Here is a 14271-nt window from a genome sequence, read left to right on the forward strand (position 1 = left end):
AAGAAGCAAAGTGGTTCAAAATGTCAATCTTTAATTTACCGGAGTCGTCAAAATACGTCCGAAGAATCGTCATTTATCAATTACAAACCGGAAAGTAGTGATTTTAACGCGTATTTTTGCCGTTCTTGACAAGTTTTTGGATAACATATGTCTCCGATTGGAGCATAAAAATTAATTTAATGAGAGTTTTCGGCATCGCTTTGGACAATTATTTTTAAGTAGTCTTCAAAAATAGCATTTTTTTTTGAAGGTTTTTGACGCAAAATTGAAATAATAAAGTCACTGGAGATGACTTAGCTCATTGCTTTCATGAATTTTATTGATGTCACTTACGGCACGTCCGGTCAAAATCCTTTAAGAACCATTCATGAACAATTATGAACAAGCTTAAAGGTTCTTAAAATCAGTTATTATTATTTTTATTATCAAATTTCTAATCTTGGAAGTTTTTTTGTGGATGTTTCAAGAACTGTTCACCCAACTGAGCTAAAACCTTTTTAGGGTTAATAGTTGTGTAGTGTAGGTGTGCGGAACGAAGGAAACATTTAATGCGCGCTTACGCATGCACGTGCGTGCGCGTGAAATGAGTGAATTGGCTGATATACTTAATATAGCTATAACTTTTACATTTTTCGATGAAATACTTTGAAACTCATTACATAAGGATATATTAATAGGGTTAATAATATGACACTGTCAAATTAGCACAACTCACGCGCATGCACGTGCGCCTTGCTCTGATTGGCTGAAATGACCAAAAATCTCAATATCTCTTTTGTTTTTAAATGAAATGCTTTGAAATTTTAAACATTGTCAAGAATTAGGATATCCTACAATATAATATGGAAAAAATTTCATGAAATCACGCGCATGCACGTGCGCTGCAATCTGATTGGCTGAAACTTTAAATGGCTATATCTCCTATATTTTTTGACGAAATGCTTTGAAATTTAAAACATAGTCATGCATTAGGATATCCTGCAATATGATATACAAAAAAATTCATGAAATCACGTGCATGCACTTGTGCTGCAATCTGATTGGCTGAAACTTTAAATGGCTATATCTCCTTTGTTTTTTGACCAAACAATGCTTTGAAACTTAAAACATAGTCATTCATTAGGCTATTCTACAATTTGCATTATAAAAAATTTCATGAAATCACGTGGATGCACGTGTGCTGCAATCTGATTGGCTGAAACTTGAAATGGCTATAATTCCCTTGGTTTTCAACCAAACAGGATGGGATTTAGAACATAGATAGATATAAGGGCCTTCTACAAGAAGGTATGGTCATCATGCAGTGTACGCACATGCGTGCACATGAAATGAGAAAAATTAAAAATACACTTGAATTAGTGATTTTTTTTTTTAATACTTTTGGACTAAATGCTTTAATATAAAGTATATTAAAGATATAGAAAGTGTAGACAAGATGATATGGTCATGACGCATATGCATTCACATGTGCACGCGTACAATGTTAAAATTTGAATATAATTGGTATCCTTCTTTGAAAATGTTGTTAAAATCAAAAATGCAAAGATGTTGTCTTATTTAATAAGGCTTACATGGAATATGGCACGAAAAGGGAGTTGGGGAGCGTTTGGGGAACATCTGTAACGGTTCCCGTTACAATTAGCACTAGTTAAGGTCTTCCGTTTCTTATTATTATTATTAAGGTCTTCCGTCTCCTACGGAAGACCTTATTGTTTTCGTTCGGTTTCTTTTTCCCTATTATTTTTTTTCTTACCGATTTTTGTGCAAGCGAATTCTCGAAAACGGCTGGGTCGATTTTCACGAAACTTTCAGATCTTATAGATATTGGTCTGAACCTTATTGGAAATTTTTTATATGTACGTAGTCACTTCCGGTCGTGAGATATGGACGATTTTCTGATTTTAAGAGGGCCAGCTTGTCCGGGCAATCACTAAAAAACGAATGAAGATATTGACTTGAGATTTTCAGTGAAGGTAGAGGAAGGATTGCTGAATTGCTTTTTTGAGTTTATATCTTTCCAGCGCATAAAGCGTTGAAGCTTGTCTGAGCTCGTTTTTAATATTATTTTTCTGACCATCTAATTTTGTGTACGCGATTTCTCAAAGACTACTGGATGGATTTTCATGAAATTTGCAGGAACAATGTGTTGTTATCTGAAGTTATTTTATCCGAGAGATTTTTTGGAAATTGCTTTCTGGTGCCAAGTTACGGACAGTTTTCTGATTTTAAAATGACATTTTGTTCGCGGATAATCTCAAGAACGGTAAAAGATATCACTGTGAAACTTTCAGGGATTATAGATCGTGATAAGTACTATCCAAGACGCGATCTTTTGTACGTCGTCTCTACTTCCTGTCGTAACGGCATGCAAAGAAAAAAGTCGAATTTTTAAAACTTTTTTGTTTTTCAATATTTTCAAATGATATTAGTATGGTTGATAGAAACATTTATTATTAGGCTGAATATATAATTTGTTTGTAAATTGCTGAATTCGAACTCGAGATATTAACATTCAAAAGTCTGAAGCGGGACCATAATGGCGGCGGTCTCTGTCAATTCCGACATTTCGCAATAGGGGTTTACAGAGGCAGCCGAGCGTTTGCTTGAACGAAAGTTACATAAGGAGCAATGAAATGTGTAGGGATACTTGGATTGTCACGTCGTAGATTCGTTGCAGTTCTATGTCAAACTACATTTATAATCCAAGGTATCCTTACAAGTCTTTTTGAATTGGTTTTGGTTGTTTCACAAAGTAGAAATAGAAAAGAATTAATGTTCAAATTAAGTACAATATCTACTAATTTTTGTTTTGCATCACGGAAACACATAGCTTAAATCATAGTTATAATAAATATTTTTAAAAGCAATATTTATAGTAAGTACAAAACGTGACCAATGTTTTCCAATGCACACTTGTGTCATATTTGAAGCTCGCCTGGGCTCGAAAAATAGACTCACAAGTATCTCGCAAAATTTGACACGTTTTCTTTGATATCTTTGTACCTGTAAATTTGGTTAACAGATATGTAATAAAAGTTGTTCAGAATAACAAGTTTTTTCATTTAATAAGAAGAAAATGGGTCTGACCCCTCAAATAAGGGGCCTAGAGGGACAATAACGTTTCAATTCATAACTCTTTAACTATCAAGATTCTGTTATATATTTCTAAAAGCAAAAATGTTTTTCTTAACAATCTACAACAAAACATTGAAAAAGTATGATCATACGTTACGTTAAAAAGGGCCATAAGGAGCCAAGATGCTGAAATCTTTGCTTCTTTTTATCTCCAAAGGGAGAAATATTTTGATAAGGAGTATTGAATAAGAGATCTTTAGAATCGTATTTTAAACAATATACAACAATTCAATTTTTGCAAAACGGCCCCATTAAGGACTTGAAGGGCTGGCCTCTATATATTTCTATCATGCATAGCTAAAAAGCGAAAAGAAATTTCTGAATAGTTGTTGAACAAAAATCATTAAAGTTACAAGCCGTATCATTTGAAATGAAGAAAAAGGGGCTGACCCCTAAAATAAAGGGCCCAGAGGGGCCAAAAGAATTTCATCTATAACTCATTGATGATATAATCTAAATCAAAAGGATTTGATCAAAAGAGAGAAAGCATGATATGATTATGTTTTAACAAGGATCAGATCAAAATCATATCTCATCTTATCGAAATTTTGGGCGGAAGACCTACTCGTTGCTCGCAACGAGATCGTTTCTAGTTATGTTCCCCAAACGAAGTTGGGGAACATATTGTTTTTACTCTGTTTCTTATTATTATTATTTTTCTTCTTCTTCCTGGGTACTTTTTTGTCCGCGAGTGATCTTGTAAACTGTTCACCCGAAGTAGGTAAAACCGTTTTAGGGTTAGTAGACATGTTATGTAGATTTGCGGAATCAAGGTCATTTTGCGCGCACGTGCTTGCAAGAGCGAGCACGTGCAACACGTTAAATGGCCAATATAATGTATATTGCCTTAACTTTTCTATTTCTTGATGAAATGCTTTGAAACTCATAAAGTAAGGATATATTAGTAGTATAGACAAGATGACATGGTCAAAATAGCAAGATCTCACGCGCATGCACGTGCGCTTTGCTCTGATTGGCTAAAACTAAAGTCTCAATATCTTTCTTGTTTTTTGACGAAATCCTTTGAAATTTTGAACATAGCCATGCATTACGATATCCTACAACATGATATATAGCAATTATCATGAAAACACGTGTATGCACGTGCGATGCAATCTGATTGGCTGAAACTTTAAAAAGCTATAACTCCCTTGTTTTTCAACCAACCAGGATGAGATTTAGAAGACAGACAGACATAATAGACTCCTACAAGAAGTTATAGTCATCATGCACATGCATGCACGTGCGTGCACGTGCGCTTTGCTCTGATTAGCTGAAACAAAAATCTCAATATCTTACTTGTTTTTTGACAAAATACTTTCAATTTTAAAACATAAGCATGCCTTAAGACGTCCTAAAATATGATATATAAAAATTTTCAAGAAACCATGCTCATGCATGTGTGCTGCGATCTGATTGGCTTAAACTTTAAATGCCTATAACTTTTTTGATTCTCAACAAAACAGGATGAAATTTAGAATATGAATAGATATGACGGATTCCTACATTATGCTACTATCAAACTTGAATGCAAGGAGATGCATGCACGTGTGCGCGCGCAATGCGTTAAATGACCGATTTACTTGATATAGTCGTAAATTTTTTTATGAAACGTTTTGAAATTCAAAGAATAGAAACATATTAAAAGTGTAGTCACGATGATATGGCTTTCATGCATTGCACCTGCGCGCGCGTGCAATGCTCAAGTGACTAGTATACTTGATATGGCCGTTAGTTTTATATTTCTTTATGAAATGTTTTGATGACCTTGACCTTTGACCCTGACCCAAAGGTCACAATCCAGCTCAAGTTCGTAGATGTATTTACAAATCTGACTTTAACAAATGCTTAGAATAAATAAGTCAACCCCCCCCCCTTCTCCTTAAAAAAAAAAAATCAATAGCAAGATAGAAAATTTCTCTGAAAATCAATCGACACCTCGAATCGACATAAAATTTCACTTAAGGTGCAGAAAAGACTTCATAGAAAGTTTCCTGAAAGTTTTACGGTAAGTCTCTAAAGTATATAGAATTTATGAATTTTTACGGCATAAATTACAAATTCTGTCGTGTTTGAAATTTAAGTGCAGACGAACAAAGATATGATACAAACCTTATAAAGCCTATTTCTCCAGATGACATTAATAGCATTCAATTCTACTGATATGAATTTATATTTTAATACCAAGCATTCTTCTTTTATTTTACCTTTGAAATTTATCTGAATTTTTTTTAGAATTACGCAATCCCCCGAAATAGCGAGTTTTGGTATATTAAAAAGCAATACACGTTTCTTTCCCGTAAAACATCAGGTATTTGAATTCATGAAAAAAATATAAATGAAGGGGTGTTAAACAATACCTGTCACATTAGCTGGCACCAAAAAACCAGGGTACGTACACGACATTTTCTGATTTTTTTGCATCTGCAAATAAGGCTACCCTCAAATCCACGTGTTTTCAATGTCTTTATAAACATCTCAAAAGCACCCCAGGAAGTAGCCTCCTATACCCTGAGAAAATAGTTCCTGTCTAAACACTTTATTTATTTACAGAGTAGATAAAATTTCTTAGGCACATGTACCAGAGTTGTCAAAATGGCCTGGAAGGAAATAAAAAAAAAAACAACTCTCAAAAGAAAGGAAAATCGGCCTTATATGTATGGCACTACAATTGACTAAGTTCATTTTGATTGGTCAATTACCGGTGTGGTACCCTTACATGTAGTTGCCTGAACCCAGTCCTGTCTTTCTGAATAAAACCAACTCCGAGCCCGATGTAAAAATCCTAGTAGAGAAATGAGAATTTAAATTTTGCTGTCTTATTATGTTCCCCAAACGAAGTTGGGGAACATATTGTTTTTACTCTGTTTCTTATTATGTTCCCCAAACGGAGTTTGGGAACATATTGTTTTTACTCGGTTTCTTATTATTATTATTCTTTTTTTTCTTCTTTGTTCTCCGGTCTCTTTTTGTCCGCGAGTGTTCTCAGAAACTGTTCACCCAACTGAGCTAAAACCTTTTTAGGGTTAATAGGTGTGTAGTGTAGGTGTGCAGAACGAAGGTCATTTTGCGCGCATACGCATGCACGTGCGGGCGCGTGAAATGACGGATATACTTTATATAGCCATTACTTTGATATTTTTTGATGAAATACTTTAAAACTCATTTAATACGGATATATTAATAGTGTAGATAATGTGGCACTGTCAAATTAGCACGAACTCACACGCATGCACGTGCGCTTCGCTCTGATTGGCTGAAACAAAAATGTCTATATCTTTCCTGTTTTTTGACGAAATGCTATGAAATTTAAAATATTGGCATACTTTACGATGTACTACATTATGATATATAACAATTGTCATGTAAACACGCGCATGCACGTGCGCTGCAATATGATTGGCTTAAACTTTAAATGGCAATAACTCCCTTGTTTTTCAACCAATCAGTATGGGATTTAGAACATAGACAGACATAATGGACTTCCACAAGGAAGTATGGTCATCATGCACATGCATGCACGTGCGTGCACGTGTGGCTTGCTGTGATTGGCTGAAACAAAAATCGCAATATCTTTTTTTAATTTTTGACGAAATGCTTTAAAATTTTAAACAGTCATGCATTAGGATGTCCTACAACATGATATATAACAGTTGTCGTGAAAACATGCGTATACACGTGCGCTGCAATCTGATTGGCTTAAACTTGAAATGGCTATAACTTCCTTGTTTTTCAACCAAACAGGATGGGATTTAGAACATACACAAACAAAACAGTCTCCTACAAGAAAATATGGTCGACATGCACATGCATGCACGTGAGTGCACGTGAAATGAGTAAAATTACAAATACACTAGATTAAAACGTATTTTTTGATACTTTTGGATAAAACGCTGTAATTTCTAGTACTAGTATATAAATAATGTAGACAAGATGATATGGTCATTACGCACATGCATTCAAATGCGCATGCGTGCAATGCATAATTTGAATATACTTAGTATACTTCTGGGAAAACATTGTTATAGTCTAAAAGGCATAGAGTTCGTCTTATTTAATGAAGCTTACAGGGAATAAGGCACCAAAAGGGAGATGGGGAGCGTTTGGGGAACATCTGTAACGGTTCCCGTTACAATTAGCCCTAGTTATTATTATTTTTCTTCTTCCCGGGCACTTTTTTGTCCACGAATGATCTCGTAAACTACACATCCAACTAAGGTGAAATGTTTTTAGGGTCAGTAGACATGTTATGTAGATTTGCGGAACGAAGGTCATTTTGCGCGCACGTGCTTGCAAGAGCGCGCACGTGCAACATGTGAAATGACCAATATAATGTATATTGCCGTAACTTTTCTATTTTTTGATGAAATGTTATGAAACTCATAATGTAAGGATATATTAGTAGTGTAAACAAGATGATGTGGTCAATATGGCAAGAACTCAGGCGCATGCACGTGCGCTACGCTCTGATTGGCTAAAACTAAAGTCTCCAATATCTTTCTTGTTTTTTGACGAAATCCTTTGAAATTTTGAACATAGCCATGCATTAGGATATCCTACAAAATGATATATAGCAATTATCATGAAAACACGTGCATGCACGTGCGCTGCAATCTGATTGGCTGACATTTTAAATAGCTATAACTCCCTTGGTTTTCAACCAAACAGGATGGGATTTGGAACATAGATATATATAATGGACTTCTACAAGAGGGTTTGGTCACCATGCAAGTGCGTGTACGAATGCTGCAATCTGATTGGCTGAAACTTTAATCAGCCATAACTCCCTTCGTTTTCAACCAAACAGGTTGGGATTTGGAACATAGATATATATAATGGACTTCTACAAGAAGGTGTGGTCACCCTACACATACATACACGTGCGTGTATGTGCGCTGCAATATGATTGGCTGAAACTTTGAACAGCTATAACTCCCTTGGTTTTCAACCAAACGGGGTGGGATTTAGAACATAGATAGATGTAATGGACTTCTACAAGAAAGTATGGTCGCCATGCTCATGTGAGCACGTGCGTGCACGTGAAATGAGTAAAATCAAAAATACACTTGAATTAGCGTATTTTTTAATACTTTTGGATTAAATACTTTGATATTTAGTATATTAAAATCTATAGATTGTGAAGACAAGAATATGTGGTCATTACGCACGTGCATTCACATGCGCAGCGTGCAATGCTAAAATTTGAATGAAATTGGTACACTTCTGGGTAAACGTTCTTAAAGTCTCAAATGCATAGGGGTTGTCTTATTTAATGAAGCTTATAGGGAATATGGCACCAAAAGGGAGTTGGGGAGCGTTTGGGGAACAACTGTAACGGTCCCCGTTACAATTAGCACTAGTTACCATCACGTTACTATAAGTCAGTCTCATGTAGTGCCATCGCATACCATGTATCACTTTTCCAAAAATGACCTCGTTTGGCGTACAAATTGCTCTCTCTCTCTCTCTCTCTCTCTCTCTCTCTCAGAATCACTCTCTCTCCAATATCATTTAAAAGAAGATGAGTGAACAAAAAGCGCGCAGGATGCCTATAGATTCAGATATTCAAAAATCATATTCAATTTACGAATTCAGACTTATGAAATTATCATAAATAAATTTTCTCCGAGAACACAATTCTCGGCCAAAATTAATTTATAATCTAATTTTATTAAAAAAAAATATTGCAGTATTCGATGGACTTGAACTCTGGCAATAACATATGTATTGTAAGTGTATTATTTAAAGATGTAGTGGGTCTTCGCTGTTTTTATTAACCAAAATGTACCGGTATATATTTAAGCAAACTTTCAGGTTTAATTAACTTTCAAAACAAGAAGTGTTTGTGAAAAACTGATGCCCCCATATGGCAGCTTATGACGAGAGGGTTTCTCAAATCAAAGTCAGACTCCAAGGTCAAGGCTAAAAAATCAAAATTATTGGTATCCAAAGATAGGTCCTTTCATAAGTAATAAACTTGTGAAATATGAAAACCCAAGTGCTTACAGTTACTGTTATGGCCAAGGTTAAAATTTTTTTGAAAGTGGGTCAAAATCTCAGGTCAAAAGGTCAAATTTGGTGGTACATAAAGAAAGATCGTGTCTCAAGGAATACAAATGTGAAGTGTAAATCCCTACCATTAACTATTCAAAAGTTATGGCCAAGGTTAAAGTTTTGTTTTTTGTTTTTTGTCAAAGTTGGTCAAACTTGAAGGTCAAGGCCAAGAGGTCAAATTGGTGGTACCCAAAGAAAGGTCTTATCACACATATGCGAAGTACGAGAGCCATAGACTCACCCACTCAAAAGCTATTGGTAAGGTTAAAGTTTTTGCGGACAAACAGACAAATAGATAAACAGCTAGGCAGACGGACAGACATGACAAAAACTTATACCCCCAAATCTTCTATTACGGGGAATAAAAATGGAGCAAAGACACACTTATATCGACCAAAATTGTTAAAGTGGAGAAAAGGATCCTTTTTTACCCCTTTGGTGTAAGTATGCTATTTCACAGGCAAATAATTTCAATCTTTGTGAGATTTTTGCAAATTGTAGAAATTCTGCATAAAGTATACTTTAATGTTAGAAACGATCTTTTTTGAAATAAAATATCTCCCATAAAATTCATAACTTGGCTATAAATGCTAGTATCATGAAATATCGTGCACAACACTCGGTGGATCTAACATTGTCTCTTCGTAGGAGGGTGGGGGGTCGGGGATCATGTCTAAGTTTTTGATTGCGTCTTCGTACGAAGGAAGACCCTCTGGATATATATGAGTCATGTTTAATTCACCTCTCCCTTGTTCAATGTCATTTCTAGTCTCTGCTCTTCTTGTTATGTTTCGAATTCGCGACATCACATTTGAAACCCACGTGTTCGTCAGGAATGTTTGTGATTGGTCGTCTGTTTCCCGTGGTGACTGGTGATCATCAGTTTCCGGATCATTTGATTGGACTGTTGTGTTCATGTGACCTCTTTCAGCCTCTGGAAAGCTTGCATTTTCTGTTGGCGACTCTGTTGTATTGCGTCTGGAGTCAGTATTTTTTACCCTGCATCCCCCATTTCTCTTGCAGAGTAATGCACAATACAGCATTAATATCACCAAATGTCCGAGTCCTGCTGATATCGCAACGGCGAGAATAAAATCCATGAATTTTTATCACATGTCCCTCTGAAAATGTTTCTGTACCCTGGTTGGCATTAGAAATAGCGAGTAAATCGCTATAAAAATCCGATGCATATCTATAAAATAAAGTAACAGAGAACCGTCAGTAAATGGGACGTTTCGCTCCGTTTTAAATTCGCCCACCTGTAAGTATAGGGCGAAAGCAGGGGCGGATCCAGCAATTTATGAAAGGGGGGGGGGGTTCCAGGGTTGTGTCCCTCTGACCCCCCCCCCGGGACCCACGCGCAGGCAGAGATTCACACACACATGTATGAAAAAAAAATAAGATTGTGGAAAATAATATCTTTGTTCTACGTCCTTTTTTCTTTGAAAAGGTACCCCCAGTCCGTATTAAAAAAATCAACACATTTAAAAAAAACTACTGAAGCCTTATAATTGAATGGATTTGCAGCATTTCCGAAGAGTAGAATGAATTTTCTTAAAGAATTTGAAAATCCTTTTTGGGTTGGGTATAAAACAATGAATTAAATTTTAGTTCCTTCATAAGATTTAGTTTTAAAAAATGGCACCTTCTTGCCAACAGCCAAATTAAGATCGCGGGAATCTAATATCAAATTTAACCTCGCATGGTACATATCATATATAAGATATATAAGAATAAGTAGAATATTTTCTACCATTCACTCATAAAAAGTAATAGTGAAGGTGAATGGAAAAACTAAATGTCTGAGAATCTATCTATTCAATACATATTCTCGGGAAACGTTTTATCCCCCTTCTTTCTCTCTCTTTCCCCACTTGGCAAAAAATAAAGGAGGGGTTCCAACCCCCAGAACCCCCCCTCTGGATCCGCCAATGGAAAGGGGCGAAAATAAAACAGGGCGAAAATTTCCCTGTATACAGTATTACACATCGCTGGTCACCTAAACCTAAATAATTCAAAAGTTTTGAGGCACCACCCTTAATACGATTACCGTGTACATCTTTAGGACATTCCACACAATTGAGAATTCCGGGACAGAGGTGCGAACACGGAAGTGGACAAAGTTTAACATTAAATTCGAAGATAATTTACTGGTTGCTTGGTATACAGAGTGAATATACACATTCCATAGGTGACACGAACTCTGTTCCAGAATTTGACCAGGTGAAATAAACATTAAAATTGTAATTTTTGAAAGTATATATTGTGATACATATTTTGAAAATAAGAAAAACTTGTTAATTTAACTTACACTAATTTACGTAATGGTCCGTTTACGTACAGGTATACTGTAGACCTCCATTTGTCTGTGTTGTTTACCTTGGCCAGTCAGCTGATCGCTGATAAGACGGTAAATAGGTGGGAATCCTACGTTACTCTTCAAAATCAATGAACGCAGAAAAATAACTTAAATTTCTTCTTTCTAACAATAAATAACCAATTTATGATTGAAGAACTAAAATACCTCCATAATGACCCGTACATAAAGTAATATTAATTATAGCAAAAAGCTTACCCTTCAGCAAACCAGAATCAATCAATTCAGTAACCAAAATTCTTCTGACAAACATTTAGTTGTTAAAATAAACGACATTGAAATCATGTACAACAAGCAAATTCAAAGAATTGTGGTCCCCCGCTTTGGGTGTCTTTGTGGGAGAAATGTTATTTTTTATGACATATTGTGTCTAATATGAACACCCTATTATATGTCATTTATTTAGAAATTATCATTGAAGTTGATTTTTTTTTTTAGATAATGTCAATCATGAAGGTCAAGGTCAAGGGGTAAGAAATCAAAGCAAAGCATGCTCGGAATTATCTTGTCACAGGTAATGCACATGTCAAATATGAAAACCCTATCTCTTCTCAATATATTAGGAACAAGATGTGTTTGTGAAACACTGATGACCCCGTATGGCAACATAACGAAGATTAAACTTTTCTTAAATGCAAATTAAATATATTATTACCCAAAGTATAGGGTTTTTCTCACAAAAATACGATTGTGAAAAACAAAATCCCTAGCACTACCTGTTCAAAAGTTATAGTCGAGGATAAATTTTTGAAGGGTAGGTCAAACTCCAAGGTGAAAGGGTCTGAGTTCTTGATTTCTTAAGAAAGGTCTTGTCACAAGTAATACATATGTGAAGGATGAAAATCCTAACCCTAACCGTTCAAAAGTTATGACCAAGGTTAAAGTTTTTTAAAAGTAGGTCAACTCCAAAGTCATGGTCAAATTAAAGTTCTTGATGTCCAATGAAGGGTCTTCTCACAAGGATTAAATATGTGAAGTATAAAAGCCCTAGCCCTTACCATTCAAAAGTTATGGTCAAGGTTAAAGTTTTTTCATAAGTACGTAAATCTCCAAGGTCAAGTTCAAAGTTGTTGGTTTTTTAAGAAAGGTCTTGCTACAAAAAATACATATGTGAAATATGAAAGTCCTAGCATCAACCGTTCAAAAGTTGTGGCCAAGGTCAAAGTTTTTGAAAAGAAGGTCAATCTCCAAGGTCAAGATCAAAAGGTCAAAGTTGTTTGTATTCAATGAAGGTCTTGCTACAAAAGATACTTATGTGAAATATGAAAGTCTTAGTACCTACCATTCAAAAGTTATGGCCAAAGTAAAAGTTTGGAATTTTTGTGTAAAAGAGGGTCAAACTCCAAGGTCAAGGTCAAAAGGTCAAATTTGGTGGTACCCAAAGAATGGTCTTGTCGCGAGGAATACACATGTGAAAGATGAAAGTCATAGCTCCACTAAATCAATAGTTATGGGCAAGGTTAAAGATTTTGTGACGGACGGACAGACTGACAGCTAGCTGGACAGACGAATGAGACTAAATGTCCCCTCGCTTTCGCAAAAAAAATATATGTTGACAGACCAGAGAGCTACAGTGCCAACCATTGAAAAAACTGTATATTTATTGCGCAAAAAAAAGTGCGCTCGGTTCTGAATTAATTCTTTGAAATTCTAGATCTTACCTCAATTGCAAAAAAAAAAAAAAAAAAAAAAAAAGAGCTAAAGTCCTTACTCCTCTATAGATCTATTATTATATACTTTCATAGTTTACAGTTGTACTAAGTGCGTTGGACCGATTATCGTGAAGACCAAAATGGCAGTATAAATAGGCGAAATTTTCGATGATTTCAATTTCAGGGCCAGGAGGGCTGTTAAAAAAATTATAAGGAATGTGGCAACGGTGAAAGAATATATGTAATGTTAGAAACACACGGTTAGTAATATTTTGAGATGTCACAGTTTTAAAAACATTGAGAAATAAATCGAGAAACAGCGCACCTTTTGTGCGCAATGAATATACAGTTTTTTCTATGGGTGGCACTGTATATAGCTCTCCGGTCTGTCAATTTATATTTTTTTGGAGTCAGCTACAGTTCTGCAGCTAGGCTTCTATATAAGCCGCTTGCTTAAAGTCGTTGTCACCTGCGTAGATAGACGGATGTATGGTGCATACATGTAGCTCTCGGTAGCAACTTTAAAAATAACTGCACTTTCTCCACAGCACAGCCACGTAGTGCTCATCGTTTTTGAAAGTGGGCGGGGAGGGGGGGGGGGCAGCCAGAGAAAAAATACTTACCTAAAAAAAAGGGGGGAACAAAAGTTGTCCAAAGTCAAAAATCCTGTATATTTCGGGGGGGGGTAAATGAACCTTTCCTATAGTATAAGTTATGTTGGGGAAAAAAGTGGGGGCAGCCCCCCCCCCCTTGTTGCTACGTGTCTGCAGCAGGAGGAGGGGGTGTTTAGGTTCCAACTGTCATTCACAAAGAAATTGTGAAATGTACGTATGTTTGCATGCCCCCTTTCCCCCAGGGAGGCTCTGTTTTTTTTTTTTTTGCGTTCAAACAAATTCGCTTGAGTGTTTTTTAAAACAAAATAAGGATTTTCATTCATTTTCAGTTGGCAGTTTTATCTATAATATTATGTATGTTAATTCATGTGGTGATCGATTTTATTTATGTCTCTAAAAGGTCAATAATCGCATAATTAATCTATGATAAAAAAGAACT

General features: G+C 35.6%; 1 long non-coding RNA gene across 1 annotated transcript; it reads right to left on the reverse strand.

Moving 5' to 3' along the window:
- Positions 1 to 9627: 9627 nt before the first annotated feature.
- LOC134243294 (uncharacterized) lies at positions 9628 to 11948 on the reverse strand. The gene is made up of 3 exons (XR_009987005.1): positions 11765 to 11948; positions 11501 to 11626; positions 9628 to 10381 (listed from the first exon to the last, which is right to left on the reverse strand). It is a non-coding gene; the product is annotated as an uncharacterized LOC134243294 (long non-coding RNA).
- Between the last annotated feature and the right edge of the window lie 2323 nt (positions 11949 to 14271).

The sequence above is a fragment of the Saccostrea cucullata genome, unplaced genomic scaffold (genome assembly GCF_032062105.1).
Source record: "Saccostrea cucullata isolate Sc308-1 unplaced genomic scaffold, CSIRO_AGI_Scuc_v1 ctg133, whole genome shotgun sequence".
NCBI classification, from domain to species: domain Eukaryota; kingdom Metazoa; phylum Mollusca; class Bivalvia; order Ostreida; family Ostreidae; genus Saccostrea; species Saccostrea cuccullata.